Genomic DNA, 16,917 nt, shown 5'->3' with positions numbered 1-16,917 from the left:
AGACTCTCTTCATGTAATCTAATGGAACTTGTCCCGCCCCCCTCCCTGTCCCCTCTGAGGCAGCGCCTATAAATGCGGTTTATATATTTTGTGGCCCTGGGGGAGCACGACGCCGCAGCAGCCCCTAATACGCCGGAGGGATGATTTTTACATTGCCCTCTATGGAGATGGTTCACAACTCCATGCCGAACGCCGAGACGCTGCACGCCTGAAGCTCAAAACAAGTCCCGGACCCTTTTTTTCAGGCCGCTTCGGCGTTCGGCATAGGAGAAGTGGACCTGGGGTAAGGCTGCATTCACAATCGCGACGTTTTGTCGCCGCAAATCGCGGTACAAAACGCAGCAATTTGTCGCCGCAATTCTTGGGACAAAACGCAGCGATTAGGTACGCCAAGGTGTGAATGCAGCCTAAATGGGAATTCCGAATGACCAGGGTAACTCCGCACATGCTCTACCGTCAGACAACAAATTGTTGTGTAAATCTCACCTTAAAATAACACATGGGCTGAAAATCAGACAAAACAATCCGGTTGTGTAGACTAGAGTTCCTTATCCGACAGAGGGCCTCTCATGACTGGTTTCTGTCCAACAAGCATGCTAGAAAACTAGCAGCCAATGGCTGCGAGTTCTAACCAGTGTGTTATGGAAGGGGATCAGTCCCCCTGTCAGAACACAACGTAGCAGGGAGCTAGTACAGCAAGCTCCCAAGTTGTTGTTTTTTTTTGGGGGGGGGGGGGGGTTGAATGAAAAAAAGAACTGCCTATATGTACCAGGCTTAAAGTGATACTAAACACACATAGTTTAAAGTCATTGTAAAAGGAAAATATAATAAAACAAACATGTCATACTTGTATGAACAGCATGCAATACACCATTTATTGATAGTTTATGATGTGGGTTTTGTGACACCAAGTTCATTCACAGTGTGACTTCAGTCTCCCAGAATGACTAGTGTGCACGGTCATTCGGATTCAGGGCGATACATGTGCAGAGCGTACTACGCAAGTCAACTCATAACATAACTCATGGACACAAGTGGATGTATGCAGTATTGACCACTTTTTATATAGGATTTTTCTGGAAAAAAAAGGGGGGGGGGGGGGGGTATATAGCCAAAAACCTTGACATAGATTTACTTAATCCCCTTCCCACCCACACAGGCTATATAAAAACTCAATTTACTCACCCTTGGAGAAAAATAAAAAAGGAAAAGAAGACCAGTACTATGCTAAAGCAAAGCAAACCTTGACCACACAACCTCTGCATATACACAGTAACAAGCATGCAGATCACTAGTCCTGACTTGACTGCCTACATACTTGCTCCAGGTCAGTGACTCAAAGAGGGAACGTTACAAGAAAAAGTGCAAAATCTGGTGCAGCTTTGCATAGAAACCAATCAACTTCAATTTTTTTTTGTCAAAGCCCAATTAAAACAAGCTGAAGTTAGAAGCCGATGCAGCTGTGCATGATAGCCAGATGTCACACTGGGGAGGTAGCAGTTAAGCGCTGCTAGTTTTAGCGGCACTATTCGGCCGCTAGCAGGGCGCTCTTTTTATCCCCACTATCGGCCGAATAAAAGGGTTAAACTGCTCGTGTTGCGGCACTGCCAAAGAACTTTGGAGGTGGTATACACCGCTCCCGCACCACCCCAAAAGATGCTGCGTGCAGGACTTTTTTCCCCCCTGTCCTGCAAGTGCACCGCCCCAGTATGACTGCACTCGGACTTTCACACTAGGGTGGCTTGAGAGGCGATTTACAGGTGCCATTTTTAGCGGAAAAACACCTGTAAAGCACCTCAGTGGGAAAGGGGTCTAAATAAACCCAAAGTATTAAAGCCATTGGCTGTGGAGTTCCACCCAAAAATTGAACTTCTGTTTTTCGGATTCCTCCCCCCCTTCGTTGTCACATTTGGCACCTTTTAAAGGGGAGGAGGGAGCAGGTACCTGTGCAATCCAGGAATTCGCTCCCACTTCCGGGCATAGAGCGCTGCAGTATCCCCTCCTCGGTGCCCCCCGCTGTCTTCTGGGAGACACACAGGTACCAGAAGACAACAACAGGGACCAGTAGGATGGCGCAGCGCGACTCACGCATGCGTAGTATGGAACCAGGAAGTGAAGCCGCAACGCTTCACTTCCTGATTCCATTATCGAAGATGGCGGGACCTCCACGCGAGAGCCAAGGGACAGATCGGCTTCTGGTGCAGATATTGCAATCACCCAGGACAGGTAAGTGTCCATATATTAAAAGTCAGCAGCTGCAGTATTTGTAGCTGCTGACTACCATTTTCAGCGGAACTCTTTAAGAATATTAGAAAGGTCAGTAATGAAAGCTCTCATTTCACTTCTAAAACTTCTCTCATTTCTTTTCCTTTACAAAAAGGCAGAGACGCCAACATGCAGACATCACTGCTCACTACAATGGGAAGATGCAGAGAGGAGAAGCTGACAACACTGCCGCAAATTCATTGCACAATTGCAGCTCAGAAAACACAAATAGCAGCATTCGCCAGAAGTAAAAACTTTGTTAGCAAGGTGGCTTTTAAAATAGAATAAAAAAAAAAGAATAATAATTATCATAATATTATGATTATTATTAAGTTAAAGTCAAGGCTTTTCTTTTATTAAAGGAAAGGGTTACATTTGCCTGGGAGTTATATCAATTCTGGATCAATACTTAAAGTGATTGTAAAACGGTCATCTTGTAAAAACAATCCATTAAGTTTAAAATGGAAATGAAAAGGCAAAACTTTTTTTTTTTTTTTTTTATAAAATAAAAAAGGGTAGACTAGTGAGTTGTAGCTAAGCAGACATTGAGTGCAATTACATTTAATCATATAAACATACCAGTAAGCACAAATTTAGTAAAAAAATAAGTTAAACATGCAGTTACGTAATAAGTGTACTAACTTTCTAGTATATTGCATGTTTTTAAATTTGGAGAACAGTTACCATTTAGGTCAACAGAATAGTTGACTCTACAGTACTGTGGCTAGGTGACCGATGCGATTCCTTGTATAGTAAATGCAGGACTTTATTCTGCACCTGAAACCCAAGTATGAGGTTATGAAAATAAGGCGATTTCTGTTTGTTCCCCTTTGCTGGAATTTTCCTTCAGTATTCTTGGCTGCAGTGATCTGCCTTTTGGCGAACATAGCTGCTCGCTGTACATGCTAATGTAAATTATGACCATATGTCTTATTATCTAATTAGATTAAAATGAAGCGTAGGGAATAACGCTCTAGTTGATGATCTGAGCTCTGCTGACACATGATACACATGCAAGTTAGAAGGAGATGCACCAGGCTGAATAATGTTTTTTTTTTTTTTTTTTAAGATTAAGTAAGCATAGCAGGTCAGGAAAACTAAGTTCTTTGACTGTACCTTCTGACACATATGCACTTCCAAGTATAAAACAGCATGTTCTCATCTATCCCATCAGCATGAGTCTCCCAGGGGCTCCAGCTGTAGTCCTCTCTGTTCCCGACACTGACCCTTCCCCCAACCCTACGGCTTCTGCTGCAATGAAAGTCTTGCTTTTCCTACTGTATACTATGCTGCACAACACATACCCACTAGTGAAAGCGACACGTAAAGTAAAAAAGGGGGGCTTGTCATTCCATGGAGGGAGCCCCAAGACTCATTCAGCGGCTAATAGTATTCATCTCTATAGTGGCAAAAATTATGATAGCAATATCTTGGAAATCTCCTACGAGACCCTTAGATCTTCTAAAGGCCATACTGTCCTGGATAATGCTCAAAGAAGGTCTCTCTACCATCCTGCAGGGTAAGATGCCCAGATATGAAAAAATCTTGGGATCCTTGGATTGCTTTTGGAAACAGAAAATAGCTCGAGCCCAAAGGCACTCCAGATAATTATATGGGAAGTGATGAGGGCCACTACCGGCTTACGCGTTTCGAAGGACGACCTTCTTCATCAGAGCTCAGCACCTGAGCTCTGATGAAGGTCGGCCTTCGAAACACACAAGCTGGCAGTGGCCCTCATCACATCCCATACGATTATCTGGAGTGCGTTTGGGCTCGAGCTATTGTCGCCATTTGTGGGAAATTGTTGCATTGTGAACCCTTTAGCTACAATTGTGAGTAGTTTTATTTTTCCATAATAAATATTTATCCAAGGGATAATGGACTAAGGTGATGTGCCCCCTTTTTTTATTTTTTCTCCTTGGATAGCTTACCTGATGGAGACCACCTCATCCAGATCCTAGTGAACCTTTAAGAGCTGCAGGAAGGTGTGCGCTGCTTTCTCCTCTACCTTTAGTTTTTTCTTCTTTCACTTCCTCCTCTACTCTATTACCTTCTTCTGCATAGTCTTGAGACTGCAGGATGGTCATCATGAACCATGCAGTCCACCAACTAATACAAGCTGCTAAACCACTAAGTTGTCGGGGAGAGGTACTGCAGACCTCTGGCCTAGTAACTACACAGCAAAATTCAGCCAGTATCTGGGGTTATTCAGAGTGATCTCTTGTCAAGTGAAGATGATGGGACAAGAAGAAGAACAATTTACAGTGGAAGTTCTGTGCAGGAGGAGAGAAGTCCTGGGAGTAACAGTCTGCAGGAGTTGATGCAGAGGAGGAGCAGCAATAGTCTGCATGGGTTATGCAGGGGAAGTGACTGTAAATGTTAGAGTTAATCAGTTCTTCAAGGCTCAACTTATTGACTTGAATGGGAGGCGTTTAAAGTCTTCAAACGCCTCCTGATTTGACATGGGGCTTCAATTTTGAAGCAACGCGTCACGAACACTTCATGTTTTGATAGTGTGAACAGCTCTATGTGCTGCCCATTGTATCATTTGCATAGGCATTTGAGGGGAGTTAACGCCTCTCAAAACGCCTGCTTTTAATGCCAGTGTGAACTTAAAACTTTTTTTTTTTCTTTTATGTACCATCCCATCCAGCATACTTGCGTCAGCTATAGTATATATTTTTTTTTTCCGCTGCTGTATTTACCATTTAATCGCTCAGTTTCGTTTCAGAGTCCGGCGGGGAAATAGGCGTTCCTATGAAGAGGGGAACATGATTGACGTCCGGCTATGGCGCGTTCCGAAAATAGCCGAAATAGGACTCAGATATATACGGCGCCTGCGCAGTCAGCTCCTAGTCTGTGCGCAGGCGCGGTATAGCGCAGTGAAGAGCCGAGTCCTACTCCGGCTATTTTCGTGACGCGCCATAGCCAGACGTCAATCATGTTCCCCTCTTCATAGGAACGCCTACTCCCCACGGGAGTCTGAAACGAAACTAAGCGATTAAACGGTAAATACAGCGGGAAAAAAAAATACTATAGCTGACGCAAGTATGCTGGATGGGATGGTACATAGATGTTTTTTTAGGGTGAACCTCTGCTTTAAGTACTATGGGACCAGCATGGGAGTCTGTATCCCTGTGTAAGCTCTGACAGGTTGATCCCAAGTCCCCAATTAAAACTGAGCTGCTTAGGAGCTAGTAAAAAAAAGTATGTACTGCTAGGGGTCGGAGGATAGGCGACTGTCTTTATAGGAAAGCCATGCCTGTAGCCCTCTGGACAGACAAAGCATTTCACATGGAAAAAACGCAGTAGATGCAGGAAGTCCTTCACGTCACACAAATTTCACATCATTACAGATGTCAGAGCTCACATTAAAGTTTGTTGTTAGTTGGAATTTATACTCAAAATTTCACAATGGCTCTGAGACATGACCTGTACTACTCTAGTGTTGTGCAGGACAGACATGAGTCAGTATGCATTTGTGTGCCTTCATGTGTGAATCACTGCATAATATACAAATGATTGTGTTAATGCGTGTGTCTGCGTGTCGGCCTTTGTGTTTATGTGGCAGGGAATCTTTCCTGATGTGTGGGGAGGGGAGAGGAACGCTGTATGTGTCACTCAGATAGAAGAAGTGTTCAGCATAGAGGTGCTGACGGACTGGGAGGGGAGATAAGGGCTCATGTACACTAGCAGCTTCTAAACTTGAGTTTAGGAGCTTTTGGCTTTTTTTTGCCAGAGCTCTTAAACTCAGCTCCATAAAAGCCTATGTACACACACACACACACATACACACACTTTTAGGATCGTTTAGGAGAGGTTCATCCACCTCTTCAGCGCGGAAGAATTGCTTTCAGGATAGGAACGTTTTGACCGCTCTTTTGCATCCTCCCATGGCCAAAATAGTCTATGTGTACACGAGGACTAGAAGAGACCGACAGGAGCGGGGTGTGCGGCAGGAGACGAGCTGGGTAACAAGCACAGAGAGGGCCAATAGGTCAACTGATCTTTTATAGGTTCAAAATTACTTTAACCGCTTTAAAAACAGGGCACTTTCACCCCTTCCTGTCGAGACCAATTTGAAACTTCCAGTGCTGTCACACTTCGAATTAAATAAACCCCACACACACACACACACACACACACAAATAAAGATTTCTTTTGATGGTATTTATTCACAGCTGGGTTGTTTTTTTTTTGCAACAAACACACACGCAAATAAAAAAACTGATAATTTTGAAAAAAATAAAAAGTTTTTCTAAAAATTCTGTCAGTAAATTTTGTAAATAAGTAATTTTCCTCCTTCACTGATGGGCAAGGATAGGCAGCACTGATGGAAACTGTACCAGTTATCAGTACCCTGAATACCTGTACACAGAGCTTTTTTCCTCAGAAAATAGGTGCAGGAACTCAACCACGACCCGTTCAGATTTCACAAACAGTAGAAGTGTCTTAAAGGGGCATTAAATACCAGGATTGCATTACATACAGAATGCAGAGTTCAGGTGGTTAAACACAGAGTGCAGAGCTGTCACTTGTAAACACAGAAACCAGACTTCTGTGTTTACAAGTGATTGTGGTGAGCAGGCACCAAAGGGTCCGAGCCAGAGGTGGTGGAACTGAGTTCCCCCTGAAAAAAAGCCCTGCCTGTACAACAGAACAAGCCATTGTGCAGATGTAGCAGCTAGTCGTTGAATCAAACCATTCCTTGCTGAAAAGGCCGCTTACAATGATCAGCTTTTATTTACAAAAGAGAAGTATGGTTTTGGGCTTTTTGGCAAAATCATACTTACCTAGGTGGATGCGCCTCCGCACTAAAAACTGAGCGATTGAACACCTCCAATCACTCGGTTCCGACAGCTCCACGCTCTGGTGAAAAAGGCCTTAAAGCGGGGGTTCACCCCAAAAAAATTTTTTTTAACATTACATTCAGCATACTAAGCATAGTAAGGGCATTTACTTTCAGCAGGTCTTTATATTCCGATTTTGTCCAGGGCTTCCGGGTTCTGATGACTCCGGGACTGGGCGTTCCTATCCTTCCGTTCGATGATTGACGGCTTGTGAAACAGGTCCCCTGTCGCACAACGCGCGTCACCAGATTTCCGGAAATAGTCGAGCTGCGAGTCGGCACTATACGGCGCCTGCGCCCGCCGTGTAGACCCGACTGCACAGGCGCCGTATAGTGCCGACTCGCAGCACTGCTATTTCCGTAAATCTGGTGACACGCGTTGTGCGACAGGGGACCTGTTTCACAAGCCGTCAATCATCGAACCAAAGGATAGGAACGCCCAGTCCCGGAGTCATCAGAACATGGAAGCCCTGGACCAAATCAGAATAAAAAAAAAAAAAAAGGACCTGTCGAAAGTAAATGTCTTTAGTCTAATGTTAAAAATTTGTTTTTAGGGTGAACCTCCATTATAAAGTCAGCAGCTACAAATACTGTAGCTGCTGACTTTTAATATTAGGGCCCTTACCTTTCCAGGAATCCAGCGGTGTCCTCACCGAGCCAATTTTTCAATCAGTTGCTGCCACCATTTTGAAGAAGGGAAGCCCTGTGGCGTCCACAGACAGTTTTGTTCTGCGCTTTGTGAATGGGTCAGGAGGCACCCGTGCATTTCTCAGATAATGCACCATTTTGCACAGAAAATTGTTGCAATTACAAAAAAAAAAAAAAAAAAAAATTTTTTTTTTTTTTTTTTTTAATCATCCTACCAATACAGAGAAACAAAAAGCCAAAACCTGTTCGTGCAAAACTCCAAAAATGGCATGGACGAAATTATTGGCACTCTCAAAATTGTAATAATTGCATTCCAAGTTTGTAATGCGCCTGTAATTTGTAATTGTATTAACAGATGGTGACAATATAGAAATCACACCGGCAATCAATTAAAATAGTGAACAATTGACTCAACCTTTCTGTTGTATGTCTCTGGGTGCCGCATGGAGAAGAGAAAGGGCAGCAAAGAATCGTCTGAGGATACGAGAATAAAAACATGGACAATCTCAAGGTTACAAGTCCATCTCCAGAGATCTTAATGTTCCTGTGTCCACTGTGCGCAACATTGTTAAGAAGTTACTGCTTCCCACTTTACATAAATGGGACTGCCTGCACAAGAATACATGAACTGTCTGTTATCATGCAGGTGAACACAACCCTTGCATCTGCATGCTCTTCAGTATCCCCCATGTGAATGAGGCATCAATTAATATATAAGACATACCGTTACATTAAAGTGAGGAGGTCCTCCCTCCCCTCCATCTGGCAGTGAAAAAAAATAATAAATAAAATGGGGTTCACAAGTATCACACTTTTCGCAAAAACTCAAAAAAACAAAAAAAAAACAAACACACACAATGACCAGATGGTGTAGAATCCTCACCGTCCACCATAAAAATGTTCCCAAAATCTCCAACTAACATGTTGGAGAAGTAATAAGAGCTCAGGCACTCTCCTACATACTTTCAGTCTATTGCACAGTTCCAAAAAGGTAACAGAACTCATCCACAAACTTATTGTATTGATTAATCTAGACCTATAACTGGCCACATTTCTTTTCCACTTTAACAACTTCACAGAAAAGAACTACAAGAACTCTATACCGATAAACCTCTTAAATTTTGCTAGGGCAAATACAGTCAATGGCAGCATTATGGAAACAAACTAACCCACCAACTGTGGTTATGTGGTTCCATAGGACGACCAACACCATGTTGATAGAACGGCTTCCCTAGAGGTCAAAAATGATATATACCAAGCCACAAGGTATGCTTGGTACAGGTTTACCTCCTTGCAACCACACTGGAAAGCATTCAGGTCTTAACAGTGGGTACAGGACACCTTGGGGGGGGGGGGGCTAGGGGCCCCCAGCATGGCTTAACTTGCCTTCCTTCCCTCTCCTCACACCCCAAGTAACCACCTCTCCTCCCACCATTCTCTTCTCATCCTCTACCCCCCACTAACATTCTACCTCTTTACCAACCCCTTCTCCCCCTCTCAGAGTCTCTACTTTTCTATCCATATCACACTTTCATTTCCCCCACCTGTCCTAAAACTTCCAGATAAAATAGTTAAGATGCCCAAAAATGAAAATGAGAGGAAAAGCTTTAGACAGACAGTTCACATAACCTAAGTTACCACAGAAATGATTAGATTAGGTAGGTACGAATCGTTGTCTGAATTTCTGACTTCCTGTTCCTCCTGTGTTAAAGCGGTGGTTCCCCTAAAAATAAAATGTTAACATTGCCTTTCCCAAATAAATTACGATTAGAATCGGCCGGTTTTATTAAAAAAAAAAGCTCCGTACATACCGTTTGTTAGATTCGTTCCCACCGCCACTTCCGGGTACGATGCTGGCGGTGGGCATTCCTATTTGATTGACAGGCATCCGACCGACGCATACATCGCGTCACGAGATGCCGAAAGAAGCCGAACGTCGGTGCGGCTCTATACGGCGCATGCGCACCGATGTTCGGCTTCTTTCGGCATCTCGTGACACGATGTATGCGTCGGTCGGATGCCTGTCCATCAATTAGGAATGCCCACCGCCAGCATCGTACCCGGAAGTGGCGGTGGGAACGAATCTAACAAACGGTATGTACGGAGCTTTTTTTTTTTAATAAAACTGGCCGATTCTAATCGTAATTTATTTGGGAAAGGCAATGTTAACATTTTATTTTTAGGGGAACCACCGCTTTAAGTAAGCTGTTCTAAATGTCTTTCCACTGCTCAGATGATGGTGGACAGCTTACTGAGGAGAAACAGGAAGTGAGAAATTTAAAGGAAAAAAATATTTAGAAGGGAAATCGAAGGAAAAAGGTAAGTGAACCAACAATGCAATAGGAACCTATTTAGAAAATGAAAGATGAACATTTACAACCCCTTTAACAAGATTCAAATGCAGTTTTCTTTGATACTCAAAACATAAAATGAGGAAGAAAAAAAAATTAATGAGTATGTGGTCATTTTTGACCGGACTTATACTTTTATCAATTTATAATAAAGCCATTTTTGATTTTACTATAAAATAATTCACTTTGTTGTCTCTGACAATTATACAACCTTAAAACTCATATAGAAACAAATAGGAGGCTCTGCCCCCTAGATGTTCCTTTTCCTCCATAAATTACATTTGGATGTGAATTATTTCCTCAGCTGGTATCATGTACTTGTTATCCATGAAAAAAAAAAAAACACACACACAGGTTTGCCTCTGCTGAATTATCAGTTCTCATCTCTCTTGATGAACTACAAAACACTCCACTAGGTTATAAAAATGAGGATGGGTGGGTCTGTAGTCAGTGGCCACAGAAGGACAAGAAACTAGCAGTCATGTTCCCCCAGCTGCAGCATACTGACAAGTTTGCTCCAGTGACGAGGACGGAGGAGATGATGAGGTCACTGGACCGTACTTTGGTGCCTGAAAGGGGAGGGGAAAGAAAGTGAGGAGGAGGCACAACTCCAACGAGGAATGATGTCCTCCAGGGACCACCAATTGTACCATTGCTGTGACTCAGCCAATCAGGAGGGAGAGGTCCAGATGGCCGAGGCACTTCTGCACATTGCTGGATAGAGATGGGGCTCAGGTGAGTATTACAGCGGCTTAGGGGGACTGCTACACAGAGAGGGTTTTTTTTTTTTTTTATCTTAAAGTGGTAGTATACTCTGTACTTTCACTTTTAGGTAAGCCTATAATAAGGCTTACCTGTAATTATAAAGAATATCTCCTAAACCTGTACAGTTTAGGAGATATTCCCCTCGCAATGCGCCACTGACTGCAGCGGGGATCTTCGGCTAAAGGCCTGGCAGCCGCCGGACAGGAGTCTCCCGCTCCAGCCAATCACAGTGCTGGAGTGCCGATACCCGGAAGACACGCCGAGGAAAGATGACATCTCCCTCGGCGTGGACCAGGCAAGTTCCCCTAAGTATTTCATAATGGAGCTAGCATACTAGCTCATTATGCCTTTTGCTTTACAGGTATGAAAAAAAAAAAAAAAAAAACACAACACACACACACACGTGGCTTTACTACCGCTTTAAGATAAAAAAAAAAAAAAAAACACAACATTCGCCTTTACAACCACTTTAAAGTGGAACCGAAACAAACCCTCCTATCATTTTCTACCAAGGAGGCTACCATCTTGTCCTCCATTCGATCTTCAGCTGCCATGAAGCTGCATATCAGTTATGGACACCAGACATTATTTGACAGGATTTTGGTAGCACCGACAGTTTACGCAATGCTTTACAACATAAGGACAGACAGTACAATTGCAATACAATTTAATACAGTAGGAATTAGAGCTTACAATCTAGAAGGGTAGAGTCAAGTATAAAAACTGTAGGAATAGGCTGATGGGGGGGGGGGGGGGGGGGATAGGGGTACAGTTAGGTGGGGGCCAGAAAGGATTCTCTGAAGAGATGAGTTTTTAGGGATCACCTGAAAGTGGACAGAGCAGGAGATAGTCGGACAAATTGGGGTGGAGAGATCAAGAGGGTGGGAGAGGCTCTGGAGAAGTCCTGGAGGCGAGCATGGGATGAGTTAACAAGGAAGCTAGAGAAGGAGGTCTTGGGAGGGAGAGGACAATTTTGTTGGTATTTTCTTGTCTCAGTGTCAACAGGTACTGTAAAAATAAAAGTGAAGAAAGCCTGAACTAAAGAAAACGAATGCAGCCCCCACATTTAAGGACGGGTAAAGTGCAATATATTACATGCATGTTCTTACATTTAGATACACGTTAAAGTACCCAGCTTTATGTTTTTTGGATAACACCATATGCACAGGAAAAGTCAAATCCAAAGACATATTGGCTATAAAAATGTACAATTTGCGGGTGCCAAAACATTTTACACCAATGCTCACACATCAGAAACACTCAAGACCGAAGTACACAAAGCTGTTAGTGCTGAGCCTAGGGGGGGGGTCGGATTTTACACCACCACGTGGCTTTTAGTTACATCTTGTCGTGAACTCCGCTGGGATAGAGAAGGAGGGGGAATAGTTCAACGTTCTCCACAGAACAGACCAGCAATCATGTTTTTGGTGATGTGTCAGTGCTTGCAGTCTCCTCTGCTTTCCACACAAGGCATCCTGCTGTGCAGCAAGACGTAGCAGAACTCCTACAAATACAAACCGTGGAATTCAGAAAGAGCGTCTTGGCTACTTTAGAGAATTCTGACCAACCTCCACACTACAAATGTCGGTGCTTGGATCAGATTCACATACATGTCAGGAACAGGTCCATAAAGCCGTCTCACCAGTTCAGAGCCCGATAACGTTTTTTTATTGTGGTGTGCATGGAATCTAATGGGGGAATTCAAACTAATTCATCATCATTAGGTCCACCTCCCTCGCTATTGACAGAAAAAGCCAATGGGCTGGTTCCATACCCACTATTGGATTTACACTACATTACCAATTGGGACGCCTGCCTTTACACACATGAAATTTATTGGCATCCCAGTCTTAGTCCTTAGGCCCCTTTCACACGTGTGGACCGAATGTCCGCTTTTTCATCCATCTGTTTGCGGATGCAAAAGGGACATACATTGGTCCCTATGAGATTGCGGTGTCAGCGGATGAACATCTACCGACACCCGATCTCGTCCGCCTCCGCAAAGATCCGATTTTGCAGACGGAAAAAAAAACCTATTTTTCCTTCCGTCTGCGGATCGGATGAACACAGACATACGGTCCGTGTTCATCCGATCCCCCCATTGGGGAGAGTAAAGAAAAGACAGGGCGGTCCCTGCACAGTGCGCGGGGACCGCCCTGTCATCCGCCAGCTCAGCGGGGATCAACGGAGTGATCCCCGCTGAGCATACGTATCATTACTGATCCACCACGTGTGAAAGGGGCCTTAGAGTTCAAGATCGAGTTGGCTCACCTTTTGCAGCTATAACAGCTTCAACTCTCCTGGGAAGGCTGTCCACAAGGTTTAGGAGTGTGTCTATGGGAATTTTTGACTATTCTTCCAGAAGCGCAGACACTGATGTGGACAAGAAAGCCTGTCTCTCAGTCGTCACTCTAATTCATTCCAATGGTGTTCTACTGGCTTGAGGTCAGGACTCTGTGTAGGCCAGTCAAGTTCCTCCACCCTAAACAGCTCATCCAAGCCTTTATGGACCTACACTAGTCCAAATCATTTGGGGGGGGGGGGGACAGGAATTATGGTGTGGGGTTGTTTTTCAGAGGTTGGGATTGGCCTCTTAGTTCCAGTGATGGGAACTCTTAAGGCATCAGCATACCAAGACATTTTGGACAATTTCATGCTCCCAACTTTGTAGGAACTGTTTGGAGATGGCCCCTTCCCATTCCAACATGACTGCACACCAGTGAACAAAGCAAGATCCATGAAGACATGGATGAGCGAGTTTGCGGTTGAGGAACTTGACTGGCCTGTACAGGGTCCTGACCTCAACCCGATAGAACACCTTTAAAATGAATAAGAGTGGATACTGCAAGCCATGTGTTCTCATCCAACATCAGTGCCTGACCTCACAAATGCTCAAACATTCCCATAGACACACTCCTAAACCTTGTGGACAGCCTTCCGGTAAGAGTTGAAGCCGCTATAGCTGCAAAATGTGAGCCAACTCTCAATACTGAACTATACGGACTAAGACGCCATTATAGTTCATGTGCGTGTAAAGGTAGGCTTCCCAAAACTTTGGACAAAATAGTGCATTTGAGTCTATGGAATCTGCAATTGCAATCACAAGGCAGGCGAATCTGGTAGAGGAGTAGTCAAGTATCCCCAACAGGCTTCACCCACTGTCAGTGTGCCCCCTATATCACTGGTTGCTAGGATGCCATCAGTGAGGCAACCAAAAACATAATGACAACCAATATCTTATCCCTGGCCCATTCATCTTCCAGCCCGGAGTGTCCTGTAATTATTCAAATAGAGCCATTGCCATATTTGTGTAAATCGCATCAGTCAGTATCTCTGCCCCTTTGTTTACATTCAGCTGTCGGCCAGAAGATGAATAAAGCTGGGAAAGTCTCACCGGTTACTAGGAGGAAGGTGGCCAGTGGGACCCTAGCAACCCCAAGCCGTGTGTGGGAAGTGGTCAAATTTATGACAAATTCCGAGCACAGACAGGCCCGACTGATCATCACTGCCTGTCTGTATACCAGTTTACAGCAATCTGATGGGAATTATCACTGGATCTTAAAGCAGCGATAATAAAAACAACCTGAATCTGTTAGATCAGAGACCTTAAATCTGTCACAAGGTTTTCATGAATTACGTACAGTTTTTGTATGTATGTATCCCCCCCACCGTGTCACATTTTCTGCTGAACATGACTCGATCAACTGAATGGGGCTGTACCACAAATGGACATGGTGCAGGTTTTCAGGGGTTAAAACAGACAGGGAGGTGACATCACCACCTGTCAAGCGCCCTCTGAAAAGCAATTTACTGCAGATCGCTGTTTATGCCCCATTGCATAGGGCTCTGGCATTTAGCTGCATGCAGAGGGTACAGGTGTCCTTGGCAGCCCCACTGTTAGACGCTATGAGACTTGTGTTCTGGCCATTCATCCCTGGGTGCACACTGCCCTAAACATTTGTACCGCCAATCGCACCATCCAGCTGCAGCAGCTGACAGGCTCTCATAGATTTTGACATTCTGCCTGCAGCGAGGCTGGACGGTGCCCCTGTGCCCTCAACTCCATGTACCAGGGCTCAATGCCAAGTGTGCATGGGAGCTTAGAGGGCACTTCAAGCATAAATGAGCCGCTGCTTCAGGTAGATTGACAAGAGAGCAGAGGTTTGCTGGATGCTCTTTTTACCACCCGACTATAGAGAGCCAAGGCTCCTAGTCAGACACATCAGTATGGCTGCACCTAATTATCCTAATTACAGCCCCTGTGGACTCCCAAGCTGTGCAATGTGCCCGTCTACAACACAAAGATTAAGAACATTGTCTGGATTTCAGGCAATCCTGGTTGCCAGGGACACTTGTCTGCTGTGACATGGACACTTCAATTAGAATACACAGATCAGAACGTGAACACAGGATTTGTCTTATTAAATACTAATATAAAAGGTTCACAGATTGTCAAATACTGACAGATAGGAGATTTACTAAAGCTGGAGAGTACAAAATCTGGTACAGTTCTACATAGAAACCAATCAGCTTCCAGGTTTTATTCTCAAAGCTTAATTGAACGAGCTGAAGTTGGAACATGATTGGCTACTATTCACAGCTGCACCAGTCTTAGTAAATCTATAGGACCAAGTGCCAGTCACCAGTGTGCCAATCACATCTGGAGGATTAAACTTTTTTTTTAATTTCCTATTTAAGTCTGCCAATAGAGATATTCCAGGGCTAGGAGTATGTGATGTGTACTGAATACTGGATGTACAAGTTGGGTGAACAGGGGTCCTTCAGGGGTCTGATGACCAGGAAAGGAGGACATTTCCGGGGACACGTCTACTAAACCTTCAGCTCAGGTACAGCTTGCAACACTGATAAGTCTGTAAACAGATCCAGACTAACAGTGCATGTCCTTACTAGGGGTGTACCCCGATCCCAGACTAACAGTGCATGTCCTTACTAGGGGTGTACCCCGATCCCAGACTAACAGTGCATGTCCTTACTAGGGGTGTACCCCGATCCCAGACTAACAGTGCATGTCCTTACTAGGGGTGTACCCCGATCCCAGAGTAACAGTGCATGTCCTTACTAGGGGTGTACCCCGATCCCAGGGTAACAGTGCATGTCCTTACTAGGGGTGTACCCCGATCCCAGGGTAACAGTGCATGTCCTTACTAGGGGTGTACCCCGATCCCAGGGTAACAGTGCATGTCCTTACTAGGGGTGTACCCTGATCCAGAGTAACAGTGCAGTAGGGGTGTACCCCAATCCCAGAGTAACAGTGGAGTAGTTTTTAGCACTTTCACCTAGCAGAACAAAAAAAAAAAAAAAAAGGGGGTCATTGGTTCGAATCCCGACCACGCCACCATTTGCCTGGAGTTTGCATGCTCTCCCTGTGCTTGCGTGGGTTTCCTCCGGGTACTCCGATTTCCTCCCACAATCTAAAGACATGCTGCTAAGTTAATTGGCTCCTGTCTAGATTGGCCCTAGTACATGTAGGAGTGTGTGTTAGGGACCTTAGGTTGTAAGCTCCTTGGGGGTAGGGACTGATGTGTCCAATGTAGCTGCGTAAATTGACAGCGCTATACAAGTACCTAAAATAAATAAATAAAATGTCTTTACTGGGGGTGTACCTCGATACACACTATACAATTTTCTGTATTTTTTTTTTTTTCCCAGTTTTGGTAAATTTATGTAATATGGAGGTCAAACCTTAAGAGTTTCAATTTCTATGCAATCAGGCCGGCCCTTGTACTACATGGTTTTAGTAAATCGGAACAAAAAAAGCTGTATAGTGTGTGTGGGGTCTTACTTTCAACTATGTAGTGGAAGGGCCTGTCTGATTAAATACAAATTAAAAGTGTTTGGGTTTGACGTCATATTATATGGTTTTGCCAAATCTAAAAAAAATAAAATAAAACACCCTAAAGGAAATTGTATAGTGTGTATCCGTCTTTACAGCGCATATCCTTATTAGTTGTGTACCTGGATCACACTGACAGAGGACAAATCATGTCCTATACTAGGTAAGTGCCCCCCATCCACAGT

General features: G+C 44.2%; 1 protein-coding gene across 2 annotated transcripts in view; it reads right to left on the bottom strand.

Moving 5' to 3' along the window:
* Positions 1 to 16,917, bottom strand: part of BMP1 (bone morphogenetic protein 1) — a 142,303-nt gene that overhangs the window by 124,266 nt on the left and 1,120 nt on the right. The gene's annotated exons all lie outside the window — the stretch shown is intronic.

Source organism: Rana temporaria, chromosome 3 (genome assembly GCF_905171775.1).
Source record: "Rana temporaria chromosome 3, aRanTem1.1, whole genome shotgun sequence".
Lineage (NCBI taxonomy): Eukaryota > Metazoa > Chordata > Amphibia > Anura > Ranidae > Rana > Rana temporaria.
Note: the sequence above shows the minus strand (reverse complement) of the source record. Positions and strands in the feature narration are given on the sequence as shown.